Below are 12,557 nucleotides of genomic sequence, written 5' to 3' on the forward strand. Positions count from 1 at the left end.
AACAACAACAGAGAATATCCATTTGCGGTTCACTTCAATGATTCACACTCGTTAGAAAGGATGAAAGATATCCGGTTTCATGGCATTACCCACATCAAAACACAACAAAGAGGGGGTGACCGAGTTCTGAGACTTCGGAAAACAGAGGCACAATGGATTATTAAACTAAGAGCGGTAGAGAATGGCCTAAACTTTGATAAGGAACTACATGTTTTCCTGTCTGAGTAATTGTTAGGTAGTGGCAGCCAGGGTCAGAGATGGACTCGTTGCATAAGACGAAATAATATTAAAAACACTATAATATGTTTCTGCACTGAGGGCCCACAACCTAAAAGGCACCGCAATATGCATTGTAACTCTTTGTAACTCTTTGTTGCATAATTATGTCTCCTGCAATATGCACCTACATTAGGAACTTGCATGTTGTGGATGGGGTTAACCAACTTATTGTTTTTTTCCACTCACGGACTGCACTGTGATGTATTGGAGGACTATTCATTAATAGCAGATATTGTGAACACAGGAATGTTGACCCCTGTATTTATTGAATCCCAAAACTAAAACAGACGGGGGGTTAACTTTGCTTAATTGTGGTTAATGCCATTGTGTATTGGATGACAATTGTATTCAATGAGAATTGTGCGCAAAGAAATACGTGCAAATGTATGTTTTGTTCTCTCTGGAAAGTATTCCTCTAATGGCCGATTCGGGAATTTATAGACACCAATTGACAGATTGGACTATCAAACTCTTGGATCAAGGCGGACGGGGGTCTCTCTACATTCTCCCTCTAAACTGTGTGCACCTTCCGCTTATAATTCTTCTCAAAACCAACTTATGTACTGACATCTCTAACATATACATATCGTGTATCGCGATTACTATGCACCACACTTTCTGAGGTCTTAACCCTCTACACATCGGGTTACGAGCAACCGTAATATACTTTCTGAATGGTCTAAGTACTTACTTTAACACTTGAACATGGCGCTCGCACTGTTAAATCACTATAGATTTTGAAGACAAGTGTATTGAATCCGCTCGTATACAATGAGGATTACCTATCTTTAGGTACATTTCAATATGTTAAAACAATGGGTCGATAGTTAAACAACCAAACAAATATTGTTAAGATTGTTTTACACATCTCAATATGGCGCCCGCACTTAGGAACATTAGCCCGTCTTCGAATTTCGGCACGGGTTCACGAACTTCGATCCGATGTCAGTTTCTCTTCCGGTACGTAATGGGTATATAAACACAACTACGAGCAACGCTGCCTGTTGCAGGACGACGGAACTTTAAGGACGACACTCTGCTTAACAGAAGGTATTTGCTTTAGTCAGCGTTACACTTAATGGGATTTCTGTGGACGGCCATTGCTGGTCACGGTTTCGTTTTACCTGGTAGTGTCTAAATTTGTCTAAATTTGACTTTGAGATTTACTAGTTATTTGGCTACAACTAATGCGAGCGTATTCTTACTGTTTGACATGTTTTTTGGGTTTGACACTAATGTAATGAGCTGCTAGACGCACAATTTCTTCAATGCCGACTACTGAATGGCCAAAAATACTAATGCCAATATTCAAATACGCTAGTGACTAAGGGTAAGTGTATCGGATAGTGTGGTACCTGACAGGAGGTTTGTTTGATCCTAACTTTGATGGGAGAAATTACAGTACCAAGGCTGGCCAAAATTTGAACTACTCTCTCTCCGCGTTTTTACATGGAGTAAGAACTGCCAATAACAATCCTTAAACTTTGGATTATTAGCCTAAATGATTTCGATATTCACTTCTCAAATAAAACTTTTCTTATATATCCTAGGACCTTATCATGGTTCCTTAAGAAGATTCTACGGGAGACTTGAAGAACAGCAGAGCAAATTTAGCTCGCTGTGGACCGTGTAAGTGTTCTCCTTCAGATTTTAATTATTCTTTTAACCAGTTTGTTTCCAACATGGAGACAACTTTCTCCAAGACTAAGTTGGTCTATGTCTGCAGGTTGTATTCTAATGTACACACTCTTTTTGTTGTTCGTAGATGCTTTTATTGGGCTCGAACGACAAGAGACATTCAGTACTTCTGGATCTTAAAAATTAGTGTTTCTTAAACTCTTGAGTGCGTGTAAGTCACACATATATGATTTACTTACGTTTTAACAGGCTTGTTATTTTAGGTTTGTTCACTGTATATTACTGACCTATATCTACCCTCTCTATTTGTGTTACATGCAGTCACTACCAAACTGTGTAATATCACGTCTGGCTTATGGAAGCTGCAAATTTGACAGAATCTTGGAGGTTGTAAACGGCCCCCCAAAGCATAATATGCTTCACAACAGACTGTAAGACAATTATAGGTAAATGCTTGGCTTGTTTAAAGATCGGGAGAGGCAGGGTCATACCCGAACTCTCTTACTGCCAAATAGATTTTGTCCTTTACCGTGAGGACTGCTGCGCTCTTTTTTCTTTTTCCAGCCACGTTTTTTGCGATCACAGGGGACAGTGAGGCTTGGATTCAACGGACTGCTCCCCGGGGACCTAGGGGACACATAGGGAATCGGGCCCATCATAGCCATCGACAATACTTCTTTGAACAATATTTTTGAAGGTGACAGAGCAATACATAAGCACTTTATTTATGTTTCTCTTTTTCGGGGCTGGCTTGTCTTTTAGATATCTGTATCCTCAACTTACTCAGGAAGGGGACACTGATTCACATACTCTACCTTTCATCTTAGATTGATTGACTTATGCTATGGTGTGTAAATATGATCACTCCTTGGTTCAGCCTGACCACTTCTCTATTGGGTATGACTATTTCTTCTGCCTTTGAGTTTGTTCTATGCTCCACACACTGTTTCTTTTCTTTCTTGTGTATGCCTTCTTCACTCACTTTTTGTCTTACACACTGAGGGTGAAATGGTTTTCAGGACCTGTTCTTAAATAGTCTCTCTGCCAATTGCGTTCAGTGTCTTTTATTGATATCTGATTTTTAAATCAAACTAAACTGGGTTCAGGAAGGATCTTCACTATACGAAGGATTGTAATAGGAATTTGGATATTAATCTCTAGGAACTACAATGCTTGTTTTATTATTATTCTACAGCCTTGAGGAAGTCACGGTGGTGACGAAACGCGCGTTGGCTGTTTCAGAAAGAACACTCTACGTGTCAAAAGCACTCATAAGAACTACAAGACTTGGGATATACATGCTGTCTGATGTTCTGTTCAAGTCTTTGATGTAATATGCTAAGATGATTTGCTTTGTGCTTTAAAATTATTAAACTAAATTCACAGCTTACACTTGTTGGTCTTGTGAAACTCCCCATGGGAATTGGTTCCTCTCTCTATGATTTGGTATTTGTAGTACGTATGATTAATTTCAAATTGAATGTGTGTTGTATATAAATCAGCTGAGTGCCGGGGTCTTCTCCTTTTGCTTTGATTACAGACCATGTGTGGCCTGTTTGACTGATATCCTTGGTAGTGGGATATCTGACCTCGATTGGCACCTTCCAAATATTTTGTCTCAATTTGGACACATTTGTTGTATTGAACTGCCCCACTAGCTGAAGTAAATAGCCTGAGTGATTGTGCGACTCATCATCCACCACTACCTTGTGTATGAACTAGCGTGGTAGATAACTCTAGGAGGAAACTAAACATCGCAGTCAGCAAATTTTCCAAAATCAATGGCCTGGAGAACATCACGCATGGCCTGATTAACCTAGGGCACCAGGAGCTTTACACCCAGGACGGGGTGCATCTGTCCGAGGAAGGGATGAACGTTTTCTGGGCCAACTTATGGGCAGCCATGACACTGACAGGCTACCCCTAAAAAATTAATTTAAAAAAACGATGACAAGAAGAGAAGGGAAGCCACAAAGAATTTGAGGAAGCCGCTGGGAGACGGAAGCCTCCCTTGCAGCATGGCAGGTAAGAAGGGGTACATTTGTTGGTTAAGAAGGTACACTGGCAGGGCAATGTGCAGGAGGAAGGCCACTCACCTGGGGATGTCTTACGGCAGAGTGAGTAGGCCGGAAATGGAAAGCAAGCAAACGCAGCACTCACAGCCCAGACCCAGCAGATGGCAGGGCACAAAACGGTCAAGCAAGTTAGAGAGTTGGGGCCTAACTCCAGGGAGAGGTTATTACCCCAGGCAATCGGCGTGTAAACCAACACAGGACATTATTACCCCATAAAAAGATATTTATGATGACCTGAACAAAATAAGAGGCGTCATATGTTGGGCAAGCAGATAACAGAACATGGTTGTGATATGTCAGAAATGATTTATGGCTTCTCAGCCATTGTGACTTATGACCTGTCACATGATTTACGAGCCTGGCCGACTGATTTATGCCCGCTCAATCAACTCATTAATGAACTGTCATGTTTTACGATTTATGAGCTTGTCAAAAATGATTTATGAGTATGACACCCTTTAACGTTTGATTTATGGCCTGGTCATGGCGGGTTATGACGACACTACTGTAATGCAAAAAGCATTTCAAGCTTGTATGCGAAATAAACTGCGGCCAACATCTACGACAAGACACAACACATGTTTGGTAAACTTTATTGGAATATATATAAAGTGACAGTATGACATGCATGGCAGGCTGGTAGTGGGCCTAGTGCGGGGGTTAATATTTTATTTCATGGCCATTGGGCATGCCTTCACGTTAACTGTGTTTCTTCAGTGAAAGCCTAAGATGTTTAAGAATATCTTACAATGTACAAAAGATAACATACCTTCACATTAACTGTGGGTATTTCAGTAAGTATTTGTTTTTTGCTGTTTTAGTACATTCAAATCGCATGCACCCAATAGCTGTTTTACACAGATCTGTGAGCGTGCACAACTGGTGTTGAGCTGCAGGGTGTTTGGATCAAAGGCACTAGCAACAGTGGCTTATATCTGGCGAAGCCCTTTAATGAGTGTGTGGTTTAATTCTACTGAGCACAGGCTGTGGCTATGTGCGGTGCTAGTTCAAGGACCTGGTATTTTGCCGACAATCAAATCCAGGGACCTATTTAATAAAAAGCTCATTAAAGTACAGAGATTTGGTTGCATCTCCACCCAAGTGTGTGTTTATGCATATTTTCTGTTAAGAAACACTATGGCAAGGTGTGCCATACACAGGTTTCCAAGCATATTTCTCGGAATGTCATGTCATGTCACATATGCCCTGAAGTCCTATTGCCCCTCTGCAGAATTTTATATAGCATCGAATTCGGCACAGGGTGTATGGAGTCCCATGTGCAAATGCACATTTTCTTCCTTTTTCTCCATTGGGAAAATGTTTTTCACGAAGAGGAAGTCATTTCCAGGTACAACTCTGCCTGTTTTTCTCTATTAGCACATTCAAGTATCTGGGCAGAGTTGTAACCCTTCCAACAAAGAGAAAGCATTTCATGGTAAAAATAAATGGTGCAAAAATAAACAATCACCAGAAACAGGAGCCACTCATGTTCTGGTCGTTTGTGTGCTAGTTTTTTTGCCGTGATTCACACATAATTACATACTTTTGCGAATTTTTGTTTAAAACTGGAAATTTCGCCTAAGCCTTATTTATTGCATCACCCTAATTCCGTCTTGTTTATTACATTTTTGATTACTTTCTCACAATCCTGTTCATAACACACATCTCAATAAAGGTTTATCGGCTCACTCCTTATCTAAATGAAATCGAGGTGAATATTTTAATACTCGCTAGAACACTATGTAAATGAATGAAAAGTGTCTCAAATATGCGCATCTTAATTTCTTAAACAAATCAAATCCAGCGTTCGGAATAGTCCTCAGTCTAAGGTATATTCGGTGCCAATGTCATATCTTAAAGCCTTCTCCTGCTTTCTCAGGCCAGTTCTTATTTCACAAAGTTCTTCCATGTAGAAATTCCCATCAGTGTTCCCTGACATTTCCCTCACTCTTCTTCTCATGAAACAGGTTGCACTGCTAATCAGTCTTTCTTCTACTGTCCTCATAACAGTGAATGTGCCTGTAGGAACCTGGGGTCACCAGGCCCTATAGGCGGTAGCGTGGCGCGAGCCGGTCGGGCAACCAGAGGGCTATGTGTTAAGCAACCATACACCACACGCTTCTCATGGACTAGAGTCACACACAATAAGGGACGCCACACCGTTTAAATTATGCAAATACTTCAAGTTTATCCAAGTATAGCTGGTCAGATGCAGTTCAGGAAATAACAAGGTAATACATGAATCATAATACCATTGTGACATTACATTCGACACTCTGGGTGATATCTATGCAGTGCCTAACCTTGTTCTAGCGCCGTGCGCGCTTACGTAAAGTCTTTCCCTGAACCGGCCGTCTAACTAAGCGTAATACTTGAAAGGGGACACATTGGGTTCACTTAACATGGCGCCTGTAGAACTGAGCGCTCCTCGTGATCAAGGGCCCCTAGTACTGTGAAGCAAGGCATATAAACATAGCGCTACGCGCAATCAGTTGCATGTGGATACGTTTGCGTAGAACATTTAATACATCGCGTGACTCGTAATCAGTCGCATGTCATTACCTTTGAGCAGAGCATATAACACAGTGCGCTACTCGCATTCCTGGGCAGGTAACTACTTTCGAGCAGAGCATATAACACAATGCGCTACTCCCATTCCTTGGCATGTAATTACTTTCGAGCAGAACATGTAACACAGTGCGCTACTCGCATTCCTTGGCATGTAATTACTTTCGAGCAGAGCATATAACACAATGCGCTACTCGCATTCCTTGGCATGTAATTACTTTTGAGCAGAGCATATAACATATCACGCTACTCGGAATCATTGGCATGTAAATACTTTCGAGCAGAGCATATAACATAACACGCTACTCGCAGTCCCGGTCTCTCCGGCTGGGGAAGCGGAGTCGGTGGTGTGAAGCGCCACACGAGGGTAATGTCAGTCCGTACTTGGGACGGCTTCCAGCGGGGAGGGTTACCGGACTTGAGGAGCGGGTCCTTATGCTCCGGTGCAGTTCACAGAGCACCGCGCTCAGTATCGTGGAAGGGGGCATGGACAGGATCCCTCGGCGGGGTCTCTCCGTCGCGCAGGCAGGGTAGGGGACTCCCACGGAGGGGCCAAGTGCGGTGTGGTTTCCAGACCCGCAGGGGGCGCACCAGGGGGGATCTCGGCCTCCGGGCTTACCTCCGTCTCGGCGTCAGCAGGCGTCCGTCCTCACGACGATGGGGGAACTCGGCCCCGACCTTGCGCACCTCCTCACACGGCTGCGACGGCAGCGACGGGGCCCCGGGCTTCTCCTGGGCCTCGCGACACAGCAGGGCACTTCTCCAGGGCCTCGCGACACAGCAGGGCACTTCTCCAGGCCTCCAGGCCGCGGCGGTGAGTGCGCTGGCTTCGTCGTCGCAGGGGGGGGGGGGCTCAAGTTAAGGATGGGGATATGGTGCTCAGCGGAGCACGCTGCCGGGGGTCCCAGACCAGGGCAGGGAGCGCGGGGGTCACAGCGCTAGTACCTGGTCGATCCCCGGTGGCTTGGCAATCGGCTTAGCATTTAGTTTGATGGGTCAGCTTGGACACGCAGTCTCAGCTCTAGCATTCAAGGCTTACAGCTCGCTCTTGTCATGCAGTCTCAGTTCTTACAGTTAGGTTTCAGTTCTCAGTGGACAGATGAAGTCTTGTGGCGCAGATGTATCTGGCGCCCTTATGGGGTTCTGTTACAGGGGGTAGGAATGGAGAGGGCGACTAGATCCTTCCTAGTCAGGTTGGCAGAGAGTCTCTGGGTCCTCCTACTACTGGGCAAGATCAGTGGGATTCACAGGGCACCTCACTCACTTAAGAGGCAGTACCTAAATCCTGTCACTCTCAGAGGCATAAGTCCCTGGCTAGGCCCTACCGCCTACACTCCTGGTGGATTCTTCCAGCTCTGCTTCACCCCAATGGCCAACTCACCACAAAAGTTTCCCTCCCACTCTTAAGTAGCCCTAGGTCAGGTGACCTCTAGCCAAGGCGGCAAAAGTAAAACCCCACCTCCCTTCTAGAAGGTTCCAGCATCTTCCAGGAGCTTCCCCACTCTAACTATGGGACAAAAAGGCGGGCTGGTGTCGCAACATTGTTGTGGGTCCCAGCCAGCTCCTGGCAGCTAGGGTGCTACTATGAAAAACGACCACCCTGCAGTAGCAGGGGTCTGTGGCAGCCATCTTGGGAGAAGTAAGCACCTGCACCTTAACATTACAAAAACGAAAAAAATGAGGGAAAAAGGGCCAAGTCCAACATAACCCCCTTCCAGCCGAAAGCCAGGGTAGACCGATCAATGCCTTGATGGTCTTCCCTGCTTGGGGCGAGAAAAGGTGGACGCAGGCCCGCAACGGCAGGAGCACCCGCAGGTTCCCCGCCGCTCTGGAACCCAATGGTTTCCTCACAAACCTCCCTGGACCAACGAAACCACCCCACTGGGGCTCCCTAGCTAGTTGTGGCCAGGACCGGCCCCTGGGCCGTCCAGATGTCTCTGGCCCGGGTGATCTCGCGGAGTGGGGGGCAGTAGCCCCAGGCCTGTAGTGCCTGTTGACCACTCCGGTCCTCCTCCTTGCAGTCCTAAACTGCCTCTGGTCCTTCCTTCTGGTGTCCACACCCTTAGGCTGACCAGCCTTCAGGGGCGAGGCTCTCCTCCCCCTCACTCTCCTTCTGGGGTTCCTCACCCTACCCTGCGGGGCACCCTCAGACCACCACTTCCTCCTCAGTCTAGGGCCTTGACCCCTCAACTGATCCCTCAACCTAGGGTCTAAACCCTTAGGCTGAGTCGGTGCCCGAGGCGAGACCTTCCTCCCTCTGCACCCCCTTCCAGATTTCAGCACCCTCCTAACGGGAAAAGTACCCCAGGAAGTCAATTTCGGGGGGACCCTGTTAGCAGAGGCCCCACCCGCCAGGTCAGGCAACCCCTGAGCCTGGCACCCCAGCCCAGGACCTAAACCCTGAAACTGGGCCAACCCCAGAACCTCAGGAGCGCTGGTTACAGTCGCCCTGGGTCCTCCTGACACTAGGGGCTCCCCTGCACTGGATGGCACATCGGGACAGCCTAGGCTCCCAACCTGGGGCTCCCTTGCGGAACTCTCCAGGCCCTGAGACTTCGGTTGGGGCACCTCGGGACACCTCCCCGTCTCACGCCTTCCTATAGATAGGGCGTGAGGCCCTACAACCCTCTCTCCCTGGGACCTAGCTGGGCTATCTGCCACTTCTCCCACCTCGCTGGGTTGGGAGATCCCTGCACCACCCCCTTCAGGTTCACACCCCAATGCCTCCTCAGACACCCTGGTGATGTCATCCTGGGGTAAATAAACTTCTAGCTCCTGTGGAGCTTCCGGTATGCTGCCACCAGTGTCCTCACTGGACACATTCATCTGGAGGGCACGCAGCTCCAACTCCTTCATCCGAAGCTCGTGCGCCATCCTCTTCTCCTCCATTGCCCATTTCTTATTCTCCCTTTCTTGTTCCAATCTGGCTAGTTCCCATCTTAATTGCCTCTCTTCCCTTCTGTCCTCATACTCCTTTGGAGACGTGCTCTTACTAGACCCTGTCCTACTACTGGCCCCAGAACGTCTCCCTGGGGGCACATTTTCAGACTCCTCTATGTTTACGATGTCTAGGACTTCTTGGGCGCTCTCCTCCTGAGGTGCATCTGGCGCCCCCTGTCCCTCATCCCCTCTCCCTTCTGGGTGGGCTTCTACCCATGCCCTAATGGCGGTACGGAGTTCCGGCGCTTTGGCCCTCCGCATCCCAGGCACCCCCAACTCCTGCGCGAACTCCCTCAGTTGCTTCACTGTGTACCCCTCGAGGTCAGCTAACCGGGATTCCATTCTGGCAGGTGGGGACCTAGACTCTAAGGAGAAAATTCCTAGGGTTTAGGCAACAGTTAGTGGCTAACCAGGTTTCTTGCACTCTCTACCTGGACAGTGGAACTAATGATCCAGCAACAATGGTTTCTGAGCTGTGGAACAAAAACAATGTAGGATAGGCGTTTAATTGTGGCGCCCTTCGCCTCACGGAAGGGTGCTGTATGGTCACAAGTCCCAAGGATCCCACCGCTGGCCAACAATGTAGGAACCTGGGGTCACCAGGCCCTATAGGCGGTAGCGTGGCGCGAGCCGGTCGGGCAACCAGAGGGCTATGTGTTAAGCAACCATACACCACACGCTTCTCATGGACTAGAGTCACACACAATAAGGGACGCCACACCGTTTAAATTATGCAAATACTTCAAGTTTATCCAAGTATAGCTGGTCAGATGCAGTTCAGGAAATAACAAGGTAATACATGAATCATAATACCATTGTGACATTACATTCGACACTCTGGGTGATATCTATGCAGTGCCTAACCTTGTTCTAGCGCCGTGCGCGCTTACGTAAAGTCTTTCCCTGAACCGGCCGTCTAACTAAGCGTAATACTTGAAAGGGGACACATTGGGTTCACTTAACATGGCGCCTGTAGAACTGAGCGCTCCTCGTGATCAAGGCCCCCTAGTACTGTGAAGCAAGGCATATAAACATAGCGCTACGCGCAATCAGTTGCATGTGGATACGTTTGCGTAGAACATTTAATACATCGCGTGACTCGTAATCAGTCGCATGTCATTACCTTTGAGCAGAGCATATAACACAGTGCGCTACTCGCATTCCTGGGCAGGTAACTACTTTCGAGCAGAGCATATAACACAATGCGCTACTCCCATTCCTTGGCATGTAATTACTTTCGAGCAGAACATGTAACACAGTGCGCTACTCGCATTCCTTGGCATGTAATTACTTTCGAGCAGAGCATATAACACAATGCGCTACTCGCATTCCTTGGCATGTAATTACTTTCGAGCAGAGCATATAACATATCACACTACTCGGAATCATTGGCATGTAAATACTTTCGAGCAGAGCATATAACATAACACGCTACTCGCAGTCCCGGTCTCTCCGGCTGGGGAAGCGGAGTCGGTGGTGTGAAGCGCCACACGAGGGTAATGTCAGTCCGTACTTGGGACGGCTTCCAGCGGGGAGGGTTACCGGACTTGAGGAGCGGGTCCTTATGCTCCGGTGCAGTTCACAGAGCACCGCGCTCAGTATCGTGGAAGGGGGCACGGACAGGATCCCTCGGCGGGGTCTCTCCGTCGCGCAGGCAGGGTAGGGGACTCCCACGGAGGGGCCAAGTGCGGTGTGGTTTCCAGACCCGCAGGGGGCGCACCAGGGGGGATCTCGGCCTCCGGGCTTACCTCCGTCTCGGCGTCAGCAGGCGTCCGTCCTCACGACGATGGGGGAACTCGGCCCCGACCTTGCGCACCTCCTCACACGGCTGCGACGGCAGCGACGGGGCCCCGGGCTTCTCCTGGGCCTCCTGACACAGCAGGGCACTTCTCCAGGGCCTCGCGACACAGCAAGGCACTTCTCCAGGCCTCCAGGCCGCGGCGGTGAGTGCGCTGGCTTCGTCGTCGCAGGGGGGGGGGCTCAAGTTAAGGATGGGGATATGGTGCTCAGCGGAGCACGCTGCCGGGGGTCCCAGACCAGGGCAGGGAGCGCGGGGGTCACAGCGCTAGTACCTGGTCGATCCCCGGTGGCTTGGCAATCGGCTTAGCATTTAGTTTGATGGGTCAGCTTGGACACGCAGTCTCAGCTCTAGCATTCAAGGCTTACAGCTCGCTCTTGTCATGCAGTCTCAGTTCTTACAGTTAGGTTTCAGTTCTCAGTGGACAGATGAAGTCTTGTGGCGCAGATGTATCTGGCGCCCTTATGGGGTTCTGTTACAGGGGGTAGGAATGGAGAGGGCGACTAGATCCTTCCTAGTCAGGTTGGCAGAGAGTCTCTGGGTCCTCCTGCTACTGGGCAAGATCAGTGGGATTCACAGGGCACCTCACTCACTTAAGAGGCAGTACCTAAATCCTGTCACTCTCAGAGGCATAAGTCCCTGGCTAGGCCCTACCGCCTACACTCCTGGTGGATTCTTCCAGCTCTGCTTCACCCCAATGGCCAACTCACCACAAAAGTTTCCCTCCCACTCTTAAGTAGCCCTAGGTCAGGTGACCTCTAGCCAAGGCGGCAAAAGTAAAACCCCACCTCCCTTCTAGAAGGTTCCAGCATCTTCCAGGAGCTTCCCCACTCTAACTATGGGACAAAAAGGCGGGCTGGTGTCGCAACATTGTTGTGGGTCCCAGCCAGCTCCTGGCAGCTAGGGTGCTACTATGAAAAACGACCACCCTGCAGTAGCAGGGGTCTGTGGCAGCCATCTTGGGAGAAGTAAGCACCTGCACCTTAACATTACAAAAACGAAAAAAATGAGGGAAAAAGGGCCAAGTCCAACAGTGCCAGTATCCAGGATCTCTCCTGAAATCCTTCTTGCCCAAGTAAAATTGTAATAGGGATCACCTTGACTGGACCATGTCTGTCCCTGCTAGTCTAACCAACTCTAAATGTAGCAGTATGTGGACTACGTAGGTTTGGCCTTCATGTACTAGGTTGGATCCACGTTTGTTGGCCCCTAAGTGTCTACAGTGCTGACATATGCCTTAGAATAGCATAATAAGTACA

This window comes from Triturus cristatus, chromosome 1_1 (genome assembly GCF_964204655.1).
Source record: "Triturus cristatus chromosome 1_1, aTriCri1.1, whole genome shotgun sequence".
NCBI lineage: Eukaryota > Metazoa > Chordata > Amphibia > Caudata > Salamandridae > Triturus > Triturus cristatus.